Source organism: Heteronotia binoei, chromosome 5 (assembly GCF_032191835.1).
Source record: "Heteronotia binoei isolate CCM8104 ecotype False Entrance Well chromosome 5, APGP_CSIRO_Hbin_v1, whole genome shotgun sequence".
NCBI classification, from domain to species: Eukaryota; Metazoa; Chordata; class Lepidosauria; order Squamata; family Gekkonidae; genus Heteronotia; species Heteronotia binoei.
Genome location: NC_083227.1, coordinates 75,840,236 through 75,856,710, shown reverse-complemented (window position 1 = coordinate 75,856,710; position 16,475 = coordinate 75,840,236). Strand labels below are relative to the sequence as shown.

At 43.8% G+C, this 16,475-nt stretch overlaps 1 protein-coding gene across 1 annotated transcript in view; it reads left to right on the top strand.

The window, feature by feature from the left end:
- FGD5 (FYVE, RhoGEF and PH domain containing 5) overlaps positions 1–16,475 on the top strand; it is a 272,449-nt gene that overhangs the window by 110,439 nt on the left and 145,535 nt on the right. The window lies entirely within an intron of this gene.

Below are 16,475 nucleotides of genomic sequence, written 5' to 3'. Positions count from 1 at the left end.
GCAAAATAACTCTTGAAAGCTTATACTCTGAAAATCTTATTGGTTTCTAAGGGGCTACTAGGCTTGGATCTAGGGTTGCCAATCCCCAGTTAGAGGCAGGGGATCCTCTGATTTGGAGGCTTTCCCTTTGCTTCAAGGTTATCAGAAAGCGTGGGGAGGGAGGGTTTGAATGTCTGCTGGGCAATCCATTGTACCCTATGGAGACAGGTACCCATAGGGTATAATGCAGAATTGACCCATGGGTATCTGGGGCTTGGGGGGGGGGGCTGTTTTTTGAGGTAGAGGCACCAAATTTTCAGCACAGCATCTGGTACCTCTCCTCCACCCCACATCCAAGTTTTTGTGACCTTATGATTAGACAGGCATGTGTTTAAAATATCTCTGTGGTTAAGTACTAGTAGGGCTGTTGTTTTATTAGTTTTGCCAAGTTGCTTTGGGGCACTTAGGAGTAGGGATGTGCATTCGGTTCGGCCGAACCTCATATACAGCCGAATCACCACTGATTCGGCTGTATACGGAATCAGCTGTAGCCGATTCCCATTGCCGCCTATTATGTGGCAGCTGAATACGGCTCGCCATATACTGCCGAATAGCTATTCGGAAGTATACGCCTGTCAATGCAAAAGGCGGGAAAGTAGCTTCTGCAGCCTCAGGGGAGCTGCTTGCCTACTTTCCCGCCTTTAGTAGCCTCTTCCCGCCTCTCCCATAGCCTCTCTGGGATCAGGGAGGGGGGAGGGGGAAGAGGAGCCCCAGCAGCCAATCCAAAGCATGCATTTGCAAAATGCATTGCAAATGCATGCTTTGCAGGGCTATTGTGTGTAGCTGATGGCCCAGCCATCAGCTACATTGTTGTTATTTTGATCTTTTGCTTACTTGGGTATCCAAGTAAGCACTGTTGTCTGGCCAATCAGAGAGCAGTGCTATTTTTTGAAATTGCTCTCTGTAGGGCCAGAGAACCTTTCTAAGGAGTCTTCCTGGCTGGACTCCTCCATTGTTGCTGTGTTGGTTTGAGAGATTGTGCTGCTGCTGGCTGGCCCTTGGCTTCAGCTGCTGCCTGCTGCTCTCTCACTCAGCCTTATCAGACTTCCCAGGAGTAGAGAAGACAAGGTAAGACAGTTTTGGGGTTCTTCTTGTTTTAGTTTTTGTTGGTAAAAGGACTAGAGTCCCTTTACTTATCCAGATTTGGGTGGGTGAGTACTGGGTGGGTAGCCTATTTGGGGTTGGGGTTAGGTTCTGCTGGGGGTGGGGGCCTGGGGTGGGGTGGGGTTTGCTAATTTGCCCATATCTTAATTTAGTGAGAGGACTTTTAAAAGTGCAGTGTCCTTTTACTTCTCCTGATTTGGGTGGCTTGGATTTCTTGGGGTTAGGGTGAAGGGGTTTTTTTTGGGGGGGGGGGGTTGGCAAAGTTCCTGTATTGTTAAAAGTTGAGTTTTTTACTGTTTTAAAAGTATTCAGTGTTTGATTTGTTGCTGCTGTGTTGTGCTGCTGTTACTCTTCTCTTCTGGTTCTTGGGGTGGGGGTGCTGTTTGGCCTAATTTCCTAAGTTCCTGTATTGTTAAAAGTTACATTTTTTACTGTTTTAAAAGTACTGTTTGATTTGTTTACTGTTTGATTTGGTTGGTGTGGGGGTTGGCGAGGGTGTGTGTGGGCTGTGTGGGCTGGGTCACTTTCTTGTTTTTATAGAGTAGATTGTGTGCTCTGTGGCAGGGAAGCTGGCACCTGGGTGAGAGACCCAGAACCAGCAGGCTTGTTGTGGTTGGCCAGCTCTCCCTGTGTTGTTTGGGGCAGGGCTGGAGAGCTGGCATCTGTAGATTACATGTTCTGTGGCAGGGAAGCTGGCACCTGGGTGAGAGACCCAGAACCAGCAGGCTTGTTGTGGTTGGCCAGCTCTCCCCGTGTTGTTTGGGGCAGGGCTGGAGAGCTGGCATCTGTAGATTGCATGTTCTGTGGCAGGGAAGCTGGCACCTGGGTGAGAGACCCAGAACCAGCAGGCTTGTTGTGGTTGGCCAGCTCTCCCCGTGTTGTTTGGGGCAGGGCTGGAGAGCTGGCATCTGTAGATTGCGTGTTCTGTGGCAGGGAAGCTGGCACCTGGGTGAGAGACCCAGAACCATCAGGCTTGTTGTGGTTGGCCAGCTCTCCCCGTGTTGTTTGGGGCAGGGCTGGAGAGCTGGCATCTGGGTTTGCTGCAGCCGATTGTGTTTTCTGTGGCAGTGATGTTGGCAACTGAGTTTATATTGGTTCCAGGCCTGCAGGGTTCATAGAGTAGATAGAGGGATGTAGTGCATTTGGGTCCTATAGAGATTCTCTGGTGTGAAGTTAGGTTTGGCTTTGGGTGCCCCAGAATTGGACCCCCTGGTCCAATTTTTTTTTTTTTTGGCCTTGTGGGTTTTGTGTGGGACAGTGCCCTGAAGCTGGCCCAATCTTTTTGGAACTTGGGGGGGGTTGGAGGGGAGAGTCCCCTGCAGGTCCCCTGCAAATTTGGGGGCTCTCCCTCAAACCCCCTCCCCTCCAGGTGGCTTCAAATATACCCTATTTGCCATTGATTTCAATGGCCCATAGAGTATAATAGGGCCGTATATTCGGAAATAGCCATGCATCTACCGTATATGCAGCTATTCCGAATGCGGTATTCAGGAGTATACGGGGATTCCGAATTTTTTCCCCCCATATACTTCCGAATCCGTGTAATACCAATTTTTTTTTTTTGCACATCCCTACTTAGGCGCTCTCATTTTAAAACAGGAAAACCCTAACGGGTAATTATGTCAGCTGCAACTTGATGGGGAAAAAATTGTTTGAACTCACCCTGTGTCCCATTTATCTGCCCTTTTAACCCTCCCAAGTAGAAAGCGGCTCCCATAGGTCTGTGTGAGTATGTACATGCATGAAATATAGAGTTAAAACAACAAAAAATACAATTTACTAAGAAATATATAGAAATGTCCAAATGTCCAAAACATGTACATTCAAGTCCCAAATTAGTGTGGTGACAAGCCAATCGATTAAGTACTTGTTTCTTTCCAGTCTTCATCAGACCTGGGACCATTATTGATTCAATTATATAGATTCTTTACATAATTTTTAAAAAAGGGAATGCAGAGTAGCTTCTTGCGCCTCATACTGAGCTGTAGCCGATGTGAAATTGCTGTTGGAGATTGGAAAGAAACAAGTACTTAATTGATTGGCTTGTCACCACACTACTTTGGAACTTGAATGTACATGTTTTGGACATTTGGACTGGTTTCTATATATTTCTTAGTAAATTGGTCACTAGCTTGTATTTTTTGTTGTGTTATCCATTATAGTGACCTCTCTCGGTTTGTTTCTATGAAATATAGAGTTGCCAGCTCCAGTTTGGGAAATACCATGAGATTGGGGGGTAGAGACTGAGGAGAGTGGCGTTTGAGGAATGGAGGGACTTCAGTGGGGGTATAATACCATAGAGTCTACCTTCCAAAGTGGCCATTTTCTCCAGGTAAACTGATTTCTGTCACCTGGAGATCAGTTGTAATGGCAGGAGATCTCCAGCTAGCATTTGGAGGTTGGCACCCCTATAGACTAATTCCCTCTACTGTAATGTTTGTTCAGCAAAAAATATCCTGACAAACAGGATCAAAACAGTTAAACAAAATAAACCAGCCCTCCTGGTCATGAGCAGCAAACAGATTGAGCTGAACTGGTGGGTATTCATGCATCCTGAAGGAATGACAGGATAAAAACAATATAGATTGACTTTTCAAAGGGTGAGGTTCTAGGTATAATCAGGGGTGGAGAATTAGATAAGAAAATTCTGTTATAGATGGGGAGGACAGAGTTGGTATTTTGATCGTCCTGAGAAACTTTGCATCTGTTCTTGTCCTGTGGGCTCCTTTCCAATTGCTTTGGTTTCCTAATAGATGTTCTCCTCCATTGATTTCTGCTGACTTCTGTTTCACCGTACCAACTTTTCCTCTGGGTGCTCATTCTCCCTTTGTTGCAATATTGATTCTGCGTGCTTGACCTGGAGCTTATGCAGGTGTGAAGCAAGGAAAGGAGGAGATGGGAAGTGAATAAAGCCAACAAAACAATAAGGGAAACAGCCCTGAGTGCATTGAATTGCTTACAGACTAAAAAGGCTATAAAAGAAGTTGCTCCAGAGTTATTCTCTGGATGAAGTGTTATGGGGGGGGGGGGGGCTGTCATCTGAGCCTGAGCAAGGTAGCAACAGCAGTTCTTTCACCTTTAATGTAAGAGGTCTTTGCAGACTCATTCAAAGTAAATTTGCACAATTATGTGAGCATCTATTCCTTGTTCCAGGTCAATATTCCAAACTGTTCTGGGTTTGCCACCTGCTAATCCACTCCAGAATTACAGGCTGCTATTTTAAGTGCACTTGCCTGGGAGTAAGCCCCATTCAGTAAAATGAGACAGACTTCTGAGTAGAGGTGCTTAGGATTGCTTCTGTAGGGAACAAAAGGAAATTCTAGAAACAAGAGAAGACTCCTCTTCATCAGGCTAAATCTACACTGACTCCTGATTTTCAAGCTTTTAAAGACCCCTGGTCTTGTCACTACAATAAATGCTGGGTTTCAGTTACACCTTCTAGTATGCTGTTTTCTGCAAAAGGGGAAACTTTGAGATGGTTTACAAAATAGTTAGGGTCCAGGGCTGTTAAGAAGCAGAAAAAGATGTTTCATACAGTGAATGGGGCACTGCCCCTCCAGATTTAGCTAAAACCTGCTGCCCCTTCCCTCCTCCATAACTGAGGAGATAACAAACTTTCAACCTCTTCTTTAGTCAGTTTTATCAGAACTCAACAGAGAACCCATGTGGCACAGTGATTAGGATGTCTGACTAGGATCTGAGGGACTCAGGTTCAGTTTCCCACTCTATCATGGAAGCTCCCAAGGTGATATTGGACAGTCATTCTTTCTTAGTCCAAAGACTGAGAATAAAATAGAAGAGGGAGATTGCTATAAACTGCTCTGGGTCCCCATTGGGAAGGAAAGCAGGGTAAAAAAATTAAATAAATACACAGGTAAATTTCTTCCTACAAAAAAGTCTAATTACTTTTAGGGGTGTGCATTCAGCATAAACTGAGCAAAAAAACCACTGACCTAAGGTCACTAGGGTTGCCAAGTCCAATTCAAGAAATATCTGAGGAGTTTGGGGTGAAGCCAGGAGACTTTGGGGGTAGAGCCAGCAGACATTGGAGGTGGAGCCAGGAGCAAGGTTGTGACAAGCACAACTGTACTCCAAAGGGAGTTCTGGCCATCACATTTAAAGGGACCGCACACCTTTTAAATCCTTCCCTCCGTTAGAAATAATGAATGATAGGGGCACCTTCTTTTGAGGCTCATAGAATTGGACCCCCTAGTCCAATCTTTTTGTAACTTGGGGGGTGTTTTGAGGAGAGTCATTGGATGCTATGCTGCAAATTTGGTGCCTCTGTCTAAAAAAACCCAGCCCCCCAGAGCCCCAGATACTTCTGTGAGGGCTTTCTCAGTCCCACCCACCTCACAGGTTATCTGTTGTGGGGGAGGAAGGTGAAGGAGATTGTGAGCTGCTCTGAGACTCTTTAGAGTGGAGGGTGGGGTATAAATCCAATATCTTCTTCTTTTCTAGAGACCTTACACTTGGTGTTCTGGCCCTGCTTCTAATGCCAGTGCACGACCATTTATTGACATAAAATCCAGTCTGGTGCATAGGAGTCATACCAGTGGTTTAAATACATGTTTAAATATAGTGTTTAACTATATTTAAACTACCATATTTTTTGGACCATAAAGTGCTCCAGACCATAGGACGCACCTTCCTCCTGGGGGGCGATCCGTTGCCTCCGCCTCCAATCCCGGCGCTTCCCCTGCGCCTGCCTGCCTGGCTCCAGCTTCTTCCAACAAGCGCTGGGATCGCTCCACGCTGCCCCCTCCACAGCCGGCGCTCGCTGGGATCGGAGGGTAGAGGGAGCGATCCTGGCGCTTGCTGTAAGCGTCAGAGCTGGAGCCAGGCAGACAGGCACGGAGGAAGCACGCTGCCCTCTCCGCAGCCGGCGCTTGCGAAGCGCTGGGTTTGCGGTGAGGACAGCGTGGAGCGATCCCAGCGCTTGCTGGAAGAAGCTGGAGCCAGGCAGGCAGGCGCAGGGGAAGCACCGGGATCAGAGGTGGAGGCAACGGATCGCCCCCCCCGGAGGAAGGTACCTTCGCTCCATAAGACGCACACACTTTCCCCCCCACTTTTTTTTGGGGGGGTGGGGGGTGGAAGTGCATCTTATGGTCCAAAAAATACGATATATGCTGAATCAGCTGACATACTTATTAAAGCCTGTAATGTGCGTGGAACAGTGGCTAATCTTTTGTTTTCTGTATAATTGCTATAAAAACCAACATAATTTCAAATTATTTTTAAACATTGCTTTAAACACAGGCACAAAAATGCTCAATAGTTCAATGTGATATAGTCATGAAAGCGATTATGAACAATATGTGTATCTCTGAAATGCACAGTTGCCAAATCCTGCCATGGCACATTCTTTCTTTATTCTGGCCACTGACAGCATTTTCCTTGCATCATGTCTTGAACAACAGAAAACTCTAAGGCCAATTCCCCATTATCCTTGCCAGGGTCTCGTGCTACTTTTCCCCACGGTGCTTCTGCCCGATTTCGCACATGCTGCCATGGAGCTGCAACTTGCCCTGCCTCTTTTCCAAGTTCTCTCTGCGGCTGAAGGATTCTCTGAAAACCAGATTTTGAAGCTGCAGAGAGAACTTGGGAATGAAGCAGGGCAAGTCACAGCTCCTAGGCAGCATGTGCAAAATCGGGCAGAAGCACTGCAGGGAAAAGGACTATGGCAAGGTGGGTGGGGAATCAGCCTATGTCATGCTTAATGTGTCATATTATTACTTAAGCTATGTTTCTGTTTCTTTCCAGTTGTTCCAGAGTTCTCATATCCTCATGCATTGGTTATGGAATGTCCCATTTTGTTGATTTTACTGACTCGCTATGTGTATTCCATCTTGAGTCCCTGTAAAAAAGGTGGACTTAAACTTAAGATAACTTAACTTAAAATAAAATGAATGAAACAGGAAGAGTAGTGCACATGCAATGCAGAGTAATGGGTTGGTACTCCATGAGGCAGATAGACACACTTCTTGGAAGCATCTTTGAAGGTTAACAGCATTTTCATGCTATAGACTTAAATTGTATTAATAGTCAAACCTTCTTCCCAGAGAATCCTTAGAGCTGTGGTGTTGTGTGTGGATATGCTAGAGATCTCTAACAAAAGAATTTAAAGAACTTAACACTAAAGTACAGCTTCCAAAATTCTTGGGGGGGGGGGGGGAAGCCATGTTATTTAAACTGGTATAAAAGTAATGTTTTTAGCAAAAACAGAATTTGCTCTAGTTTAATACTGAGGTTATGTTAACAATTGCATATACTTTTCTAATTTTTGACTTTTTATGCCTGTTCTATTTAGTACAGTTCTCCGTCTGAAAATATGTTTCTAATGTCTTCATTCTCACACTCTTAAATCTGCCAGATTGTTTTGCATAAACAATGCAATGAAATACCGCCTTCATCTGTACTGTTCATTTGACATGTTTGACAGATATGATATCACAGCACAAACTTACTCTAAAATGGAACTCCAGAATGGCTCTTTCCTTGAGATATCTGCACCAACACTGAAACTTCTTCAAGAGACCAATTAGAGAGCTGAAATACAATTCATCATCATTAAATCTAAATGAGGGAACAGTTATTTTTTTGTCCCACTGGAGCTCATTAAGTTATCAGTGGGTATTGTGGGACAGCACCAGCCAAATGTACTTTGAGTTGTATTATGAACAATCTACAGCAATACAATAAAGGCGTTTGTTTCTTTTATTGAGAAAACTATAGCAATGTATCACAAGATGATATTTTGGCATCTGTATTGCTTTACAGGGAACATGAAGCAACCAACAGGCTCTGAATATATGAAGCTGTCTTATATTAAGTCAGACCATGGGGCCATCTAGATCATTATTGTCTGCTCTGGCTGGCAGCTCCCTTGCAGGGCCTTGGGAAGAAAAAGATCTTTCTCAGTACTCATTACCTGAGATCCTTAACTGGAGATAGCATGGATTGAACAGAGAATCTTCTGTATCAAATGCATATGCTCTCCCACTGAGTAGGTAGATTCTGCATTGGTGTGGGGGAGACAGAGACAACCAGCAAACTCACAAGGTAGACCCATCTCTGGGTGAGATGCTGTCACCAGGAAATGTCCCCCTCCCCATGTCATTGCCTTGTCCTTCTTTACTGCATTTGCCCTTCCTTGTTGAAATGACACCAGAAAGCAGCTGATGGTGGCTGTTGTATCTTGGTGGTATCATTGCCTTGTCAGTGAATGGGACTGACTTCTGGAAACGGCAGCATAACTGTGCTATGCAAAGAGAGTGAGCATGTGGATGAGTGGCAGCAGCTGAGGGTCCTCCCCCCTCCTAAACAAGCACAACCACGTTTAACTTTAAAAGGGGTAAATTCTCTGAGATGAGGAGGCATGTGAAGAGGAAACTGAAAGGAAAGGTAAATACAGTCAAAACCCTTGGGGAAGCTTGCAGGCTATTTAAAACTACAGTCCTAGAAGCTCAGATAAAATATATACTACAAGTTAGGAAAGGCACAAACAGGTATAAGAAAAGGCCTACATGGTTAACAAACAAAGTAATGGAAGCTGTAAAAGGCAAGAAGGACTCCTTTAAGCAGTGGAAAGCTAGTCCAAGTGAGATTAATAAAAGGGAACACAGGCTGTGGCAAATCAAATGGAAGACTGTGATCAGGCAGGCAAAAAGGGACTATGATGAGCATATTGCAAAAAACATAAAGACCAAAAATAAAAATTTCTTCAAATATATTAGAAGCAGGAAACAAGACAGGGAGGCAGTGGGGCCCTTGGATGACCAAGGCGGTAAAAGAATTATTGAAGGAGGATAGGAAAATGGCTGAGAAGCTGAATGCATTTTTTGCCTCCATATTCACTGTGGAAGATGAGAAGTGTTTCCTTGCTCCAGAACCACTTATTTTGGAAGGGGTGTTGAAAGACCTGAGTCAGATTGAGGTGACAAGAGAGGAGGTCCTACAACTGATAGACGAATTAAAAACTAATAAGTCACCAGGTCCAGATGGCATACATCCAAGAGTTCTGAAAGAACTCAAAGTTGAACTTGTGGATCTTCTGACAAAAAGATGCAATCTTTCATTGAAATCTGCCTCCGTTCCTGAGGACTGGAAGGTAGCAAATGTCACCCCCATCTTTAAAAAGGGTTCCAGAGGAGATCCGGGAAATTACAGGCCAGTCAGTCTGACTTCAATACTGGGAAAGTTGGTAGAAACCATTATCAAGGACAGAATTAGTAGGCACATTGATGAACACGGGTTATTGAGGAAGACTCAGCATGGGTTCTGTAGGGGAAGATCATGCCTCAAATAGACAATTGAATCTAGCCTAACTTCTATTTAAAATGCTGTGTTTTAATAAAGTCTAACCCATTGGTGTTTGCCTAAGTAGTCAAACGCCAACAGGTTAGACTTTATTAAAACACAGCATTTTAGTAATGGGTGCTAGTAAGTTTGAACCATCAGCATCTTTGCACATGCACAACTATGCAAAAATATGAACTCACCTGTTTGGCAGATGTCTGAAGCTCTTTGGCACAAATGAATAGACTAGGTGACCAGCTTACAACTGACCAACACCATTGAACACAGTAAGCCTTACTGTTGAATACATTCATGAAGAAATTCACAGAATCTCTAGCCCTGATGTGCTATGGCACAACAGCAGCACTACTGCCTGCTTTCTTGAGATGTGACAGGAAATGGAAACAAACAAACAAAAAGACGGGGGGAATCATAAAATTATGTAGTAACAAGACAGAAAAAAATTCCAAGGGCCAACTGACCTGAAGTACAGGTACAAAATGACTTCAACAAAATAATGTACAGAAAAAAAATAAAACTAATCCAAAATTCTGTGAACGTGTATTGAACAATAGTTAAATAGGCAAATGCATTTCAACAACAGAATCCTCATCTGATTCTATATCCAGCATTAGTGATGTGACAGTTTAGAACATAAGAGAAGCCATGTTGGATCAGGCCAATGGCCCATCCAGTCCAACACTCCGTGTCACACAGTGGCCAAAAAAAATGGCCAGAAATTTTTCCCAGACAAAAATTGTATTCCCAGAGCTATCCTATGTTAATGGTCAGCGATTGCTGCTGCACTGGAAGATATGTAGTGCTCATTCCATCTCTGTGGCCTGCTCTTATTTAGGTGTTTAGATGAAGAATGAGTCAACTGTTGAAGTCTGTATTTAGCTCTAGCACTGAAACTTTTCCTTACCTCCAGCCATTCCCTCCTTCCATATTAGTTTCTGTTTGCCATCAACTTCTTTAGTCCTTTGATCAAAAGAAATCTGTAACCTGTTGACAAATTCTACTGCCCTTTATGGAAGACATTTTTGCTTAAGATTCCTGTATTGTAAAGAATAATAGCCTTCCAAGATGGAGAAGATATTGCCCATCATAAATAATCAGGGCTAAAGATTAATGCTTACAAAGGGGATGCATTTGTAATCATACTGTTAGCATGCACTGAATACCTATGCCAGGAAACATCATATCTCATTCCAGTTCCATTTGGAAAGATCGTCTTCTTAAATCACTTGTCATCTGAAAAATGTATTGACAGAATTAATAGGAGATATATATTTTTCATTCTAACCCTTGAGAAAGCCATAGAATGCTAGGTTCCCAGTCTTCCTTAAAACCTTTCTGGGTTGACTGTAATCCTATGTACATTTCTAGCCAGTCTGAGAAATGTTATGTTACTTTGGATTTTTATTTTTATTTATTTATTTACTGTTAGCCAGTTTGTTAATTCTTCCAGGCCATTGTCACTCTTGCCATATAGTGCACCAGGACCAAGCCATGGCAGGACCTCATATCCCCCATCTTATCTCATTACCTCTGCTTCCTAGCATGTAGGATGGTATAGAGGCATAAAAACATATATGAAGAGTTTCGTTGATAGCCATTTATAAAAATGGCTGCATATGAGAACATCTGTGCTTAGCAAGAATATTGCTCTAAACATATATTAATAGCACCCTTGTTGAAGGAGGGTGGCTGAAAAAGGAGGCATTTAACCATTTCCTCCTGGCCCTCTTCTATGATTTAAAGCATAGGTGCAATTAGCTCTACATGGGGGAAAGAGCAGCACAGCACTTGTACCTGCCCTTTCTCCTCCTGCAGAGTTAATGGCTGCCTTGGAAGGGCAATTTAAACAACTGAGGAGGCATGAAAGAAATGCTCCCTTCCCTACGGTTGTGCTAATTCTTTAAAATCTCCCAAGAAACCCTAATGTATGGCACTGTGTCTCATTTGGCCCATTGGTCACTTTCTCTTAGCCTCTCCATCATATGTGGGTAATAGTTCTACCTTGCCTTTTGGGGGTTTCGTGAGGATTAAGATAAGATCTTGAAAGAGAAACACTTTGAACACCTGAAAAGTGGCATATAAAGGTGAAGTATTTTATTACAAGAAACAATGGGAAAGGTAGATCAGGTTATGCAGAACAGGGTAAAGTGATTCGGAACCACATAATTACTGGAATGTGAATGATGCATTACTTAGGCATGCACATCAATGCCCAATGAAGTGAAAGACTTTGGCTGCTCTTCATACTGGAGCTATTTGCTGAATTAAGCACTGGAGGTAGCAGAAAAGAAGAAACATAAAAGTGATGTGTTGCCTCCAACAGCGCTTAGGGGAATCATAATGACTCACATTTACATAGTGTCTTTTATGTTTCCAGTGCAAACGTGCCACAGGTTTCTTCCCTAAGCAGTTGCTGTTCATTTTAAAGCCATTATGGCCTCATCATGTACTCCAGACATCATTAACAATTGTTATGAGCTATTACCTGAGGTATTATATGATTAGTCCAGGACTTTCTTGGAGTAAGATTAAAAGAAAATACATTGAATACTCTTTCAGCTCAGCCTCCTTATATAACAGAAATTTAGAGCAGATTTTTGCAGGCTCCATTTTTTTTTTTTGGGGGGGGGGGGTGTAATTTCAAGTGGGTTTGTGGTAAGTTCTCACACAATTGAAAATGTGTTCTGAATGTTCGGGAGAGGGTGGGGTTTGGGAAGGGGAGGGGCCTCAGTGGGGTATAGAGTTGCCAGGTCTAATTCAAGAAATATTTTGGGACTTTGGGGATGGAGCCCGGAGCAAGATTGTGAGAAGCACCACTGAACTCCAAAGGGAATTCTGGCCATCACAGTTAATGGACCACGCTCCTTTTAAATGTCTTCCCTTCATTGGAAATACTGGACGATGGGGGCACCTTTTGGCTCATAGAATTGGACCCCCTGGTCCTATCTTTTTGAAACTTCGAGAAAATTTTGAGGAGAGGCACCAGATGCTATGCTGAAAATTTGGGGCCTCTATCCCCAAACCTTCCCCTTCTCAAAGCCCCAGATATCTACAGCTTGATTCTCTATACCTTATGGGCATGGCCGGTATGTGGGAGCAGGCCAAGTAGGCAGCTACCTAGGACACCACCTGGCTTAGGGGGCACCAACAGGCACCCCCTCTCCCCACGTGTAGCATGTGTACTCCATGGAGCCTGCCTTCCCCAATGGAAAGCAAGCTCCATGGAGCGCAGAAGCTGCCTGGCTGGTTTCCATTCTCTGGGTCTGTTACAGAAGCAGGAAATGCGAAAGCAGGCAGCATCTCTACAGTGCAATCCTTGGAGCCCAGCAGGGATAAATTAATCAATTGTAAAAGCTGAAGAAAAGCCAATTACAGTTTCTAAAAATTGGCTCCTGTTGAAGTTGTATGCTGCCACTCATCCTTCCTACTCTACTTTAACAGAACCATGGGGTGGGAGCCATAGCTCAGTAGCAGAGCATCTTTCTCGTGTGCATAAGGTCTTGTCACTGGCATCTCCAACTAAAAGGATCAAGTAGAAATGGTCATGTGAAGGTCTTGTCCCTGGCACCTCCAGCTAAAAGGATCAAGTAGTATTCTCACAATTAAAAATAAAATAAAAATAACTGTAAATTAAAATGTAAATAGTTTCAAGTTTCTTAATTTCTCCTACAATTCTCTGTTTTTAACATTTCTGAGGGAGCACTAGTGGGCAGCTCGCTTAGAGCACAAAAAACCCTAGCACCGGCCCTGTCTATGGGAACTAGTCTCCATACAGAATAATGTAGTGCTCAGTGCTGAAGCAGGGGGAGGGCCTCCAAACCAGGGGATCCCCTGCCCCAAACTGAGTATTGGCAACCCTAGTGGGTTACAATGCCATAAAGACCACCTTTCAAAGCAGCCATTTTCTTTAGGGGAGCTGCTCTCTGCCAGCTGAAGATCAGTTGTAAAAGGGGGAGATCTCTAGACCCCACCTTGAGGCTGGCAACCCTATTTTTAACACAAGGGATTTGTCCCTTGCTTCCAGTTACTCTTTCTCTATCTAACTTACCTCACAGAGTGGTTGTGAGGATAAAATGAGGAAGGAAGAACTATGTATGTCATTCAGAACTCATTGGATGAAGGGTAAAATACAAATGTGCCAGATCTTATATTATTCTGGAAAGATTTGAGGATTCCAGCATCTTCCCACATATATATGTTGCACAGTAACATGCAATTGTATAATAAACAAGCGGGGACCCTTGGGTCTCATTGAGGAAGGGGGAGATTTCATCCTTTCTCTGCTTGCCAAGCAGTCTGCCTACTAGCAATGCTGCCACACTGCTCCCCCCTCTCCTTCCCTATCTGCCAGCCAACATGAGTCACCTATTAATAAGTTCCTGGCAGCAGAAGGGTGGTGTTGCAGCTCCTTCCTTCTTGCCCACATTGCCACCCTCCACAGCTTACATGGCAGTAGTGGGGGGTGGTGAGGGTTGCTCCATCCATTTGTCTCCTTTCCCGCTTGTCAGTAAATTGATGGGGGCAGCTCCTGGTCTCCCTCTCTTGGTTGGCTGCTGAATCAGGGCACGTGGGGGTACCTGACTCCTTCTTTCCTCCACATGCTGATAAGTTTAAGTTGTCTTCACATACACAGACAATTTGTTCCTCTGGGGGAGTTTATACCCTCTGTCATGTTTTTAAACTTCTCAGATGTTTCTGCACACCGGGGGGGGGGGGGGGGATTGAATCTCCTAAATTTGTTGAAAATCTCCTTTACATGACCATAATCCATAGAATTGTTGAAAATTAAATATATTGATATGGAAACACAAAACAAAAGTTATTTTGTAAGAGTTCAAAGACAACCTCTATTTAGCACATAGCCAATTGCTATATTGTGAATAATATTGAAACACTGTTAATGTGGAAAGTGACATTGGATTGAGTCCAGTGATCTAGCAGGAGAAGGTGCTGATAGCTGTAGATGTTTCCCTTGTTCCCTCCCCGCAGCTTTCCAGAAAAGCCCATTGTAGGAGCCAAGGAAACTAATATCCATATATGTAGGGAGGCTGTACTAAAGGATGTGAAACTGCCCTGTCCTCTCTTTCCCATCAGCCCAATACCACACAGATATGGTATACCTAATACCAAATCAAAAGAGAGAGGACGATTATAATATGATGGAAGGCTTAAAGATAGCGGCTAAACGTAAAAACTGTGTTGTAATAGGTGATTTTAACTACCCGCAGATTGATTGGGTCAATATGTGTTCTGGTCGAGAGAAAGAGATTGAGTTTCTTGATGCTCTCAATGACTGTGCTATGGAGCAGATGGTCTCAGAACCTACCAGGGGTGGGGCGATCCTGGATTTGGTCCTAAGTAATGCCCAAGACTTGGTGAGAGATGTAAAAGTGATTGCGCCGCTTGGGAGCAGTGACCATAATGTTATTGATTTCACCGTTTGTATAAATAGGGAGTTGTCCAAAAAGACCACCACAACCACGTTTAACTTTAAAAGGGGTAAATACACTGAGATGAGGAGGCATGTGAGGAAGAAACTGAAAGGAAAGGTACATACGGTCAAAACCCTTGAGAAAGCTTGGACGCTATTTAAAACTATAATCCTAGAAGCTCAGATAAAATACATACCACAAGTTAGGAAAGGCACAAACAGGCATAAGAAAAGGCCTGCGTGGTTAACAAATAAAGTAATGGAAGCTGTAAAAGGTAAGAAGGACTCCTTTAAGCGGTGGAAAACCAGTCCAAGTGAGATTAGTAAAAGGGAACACAGGCTGTGGCAAATCAAATGCAAGACTGTGATCAGGCAGGCAAAAAGGGACTATGAGGAGCATATTGCAAAAAACATAAAGACCAACAATAAAACTTTCTTCAAATATATTAGAAGTAGGAAACCAGCCAGGGAGGCAGTGGGGCCATTGGATGACCATGGGGTAAAAGGACTACTGAAGGAGGATAGGGAAATGGCTGAAAAGCTAAATGAATTTTTTGCCTCCGTCTTCACTGTAGAAGACGAGAACTTTTTGCCCGCCCCAGAACCACTAATTTTGGAAGGGGTGTTGAAAGACCTGAGTCAGATTGAGGTGACAAATGAGGAGGTCCTACAACTGATAGACAAATTAAAAACTAATAAGTCACCGGGTCCGGATGGCATACATCCGAGAGTTCTGAAGGAACTCAAAGTTGAACTTGTGGATCTTCTAACAAAAATCTGTAATCTTTCATTGAAATCTGCCTCCATTCCTGAGGACTGGAAGGTAGCAAATGTCACCCCCATCTTTAAAAAAGGTTCCAGAGGAGATCCGGGAAACTACAGGCCAGTCAGTCTGACTTCAATACCGGGAAAGTTGGTAGAAACCATTATCAAGGACAGAATGAGTAGGCACATTGATGAACACGGGTTATTGAGGAAGACTCAGCATGGGTTCTGCAAGGGAAGATCTTGCCTCACTAACCTGTTGCATTTCTTTGAGGGGGTGAACAAACATGTGGACAAAGGAGACCCGATAGATGTTGTTTACCTTGACTTCCAGAAAGCTTTTGATAAAGTTCCTCATCAAAGGCTCCTTAGAAAGCTTGAGAATCATGGAGTAAAAGGACAGGTCCTCTTGTGGATCAAAAACTGGCTGAGTAATAGGAAGCAGAGAGTGAGTATAAATGGGCAGTCTTCGCAGTGGAGGACGGTAAGCAGTGGGGTGCCGCAGGGCTCGGTACTGGGTCCCATGCTTTTTAACTTGTTCATAAATGATTTAGAGTTCGGAGTGAGCAGTGAAGTGGCCAAGTTTGCGGATGACACTAAATTGTTCAGGGTGGTGAGAACCAGAGAGGATTGTGAGGAACTCCAAAGGGATCTGTTGAGGCTGGGTGAGTGGGCGTCAACGTGGCAGATGCGGTTCAATGTGGCCAAGTGCAAAGTAATGCACATTGGGGCTAAGAATCCCAGCTACAAATACAAGTTGATGGGGTGTGAACTGGCAGAGACTGATCAAGAGAGAGATCTTGGGGTCATGATAGAT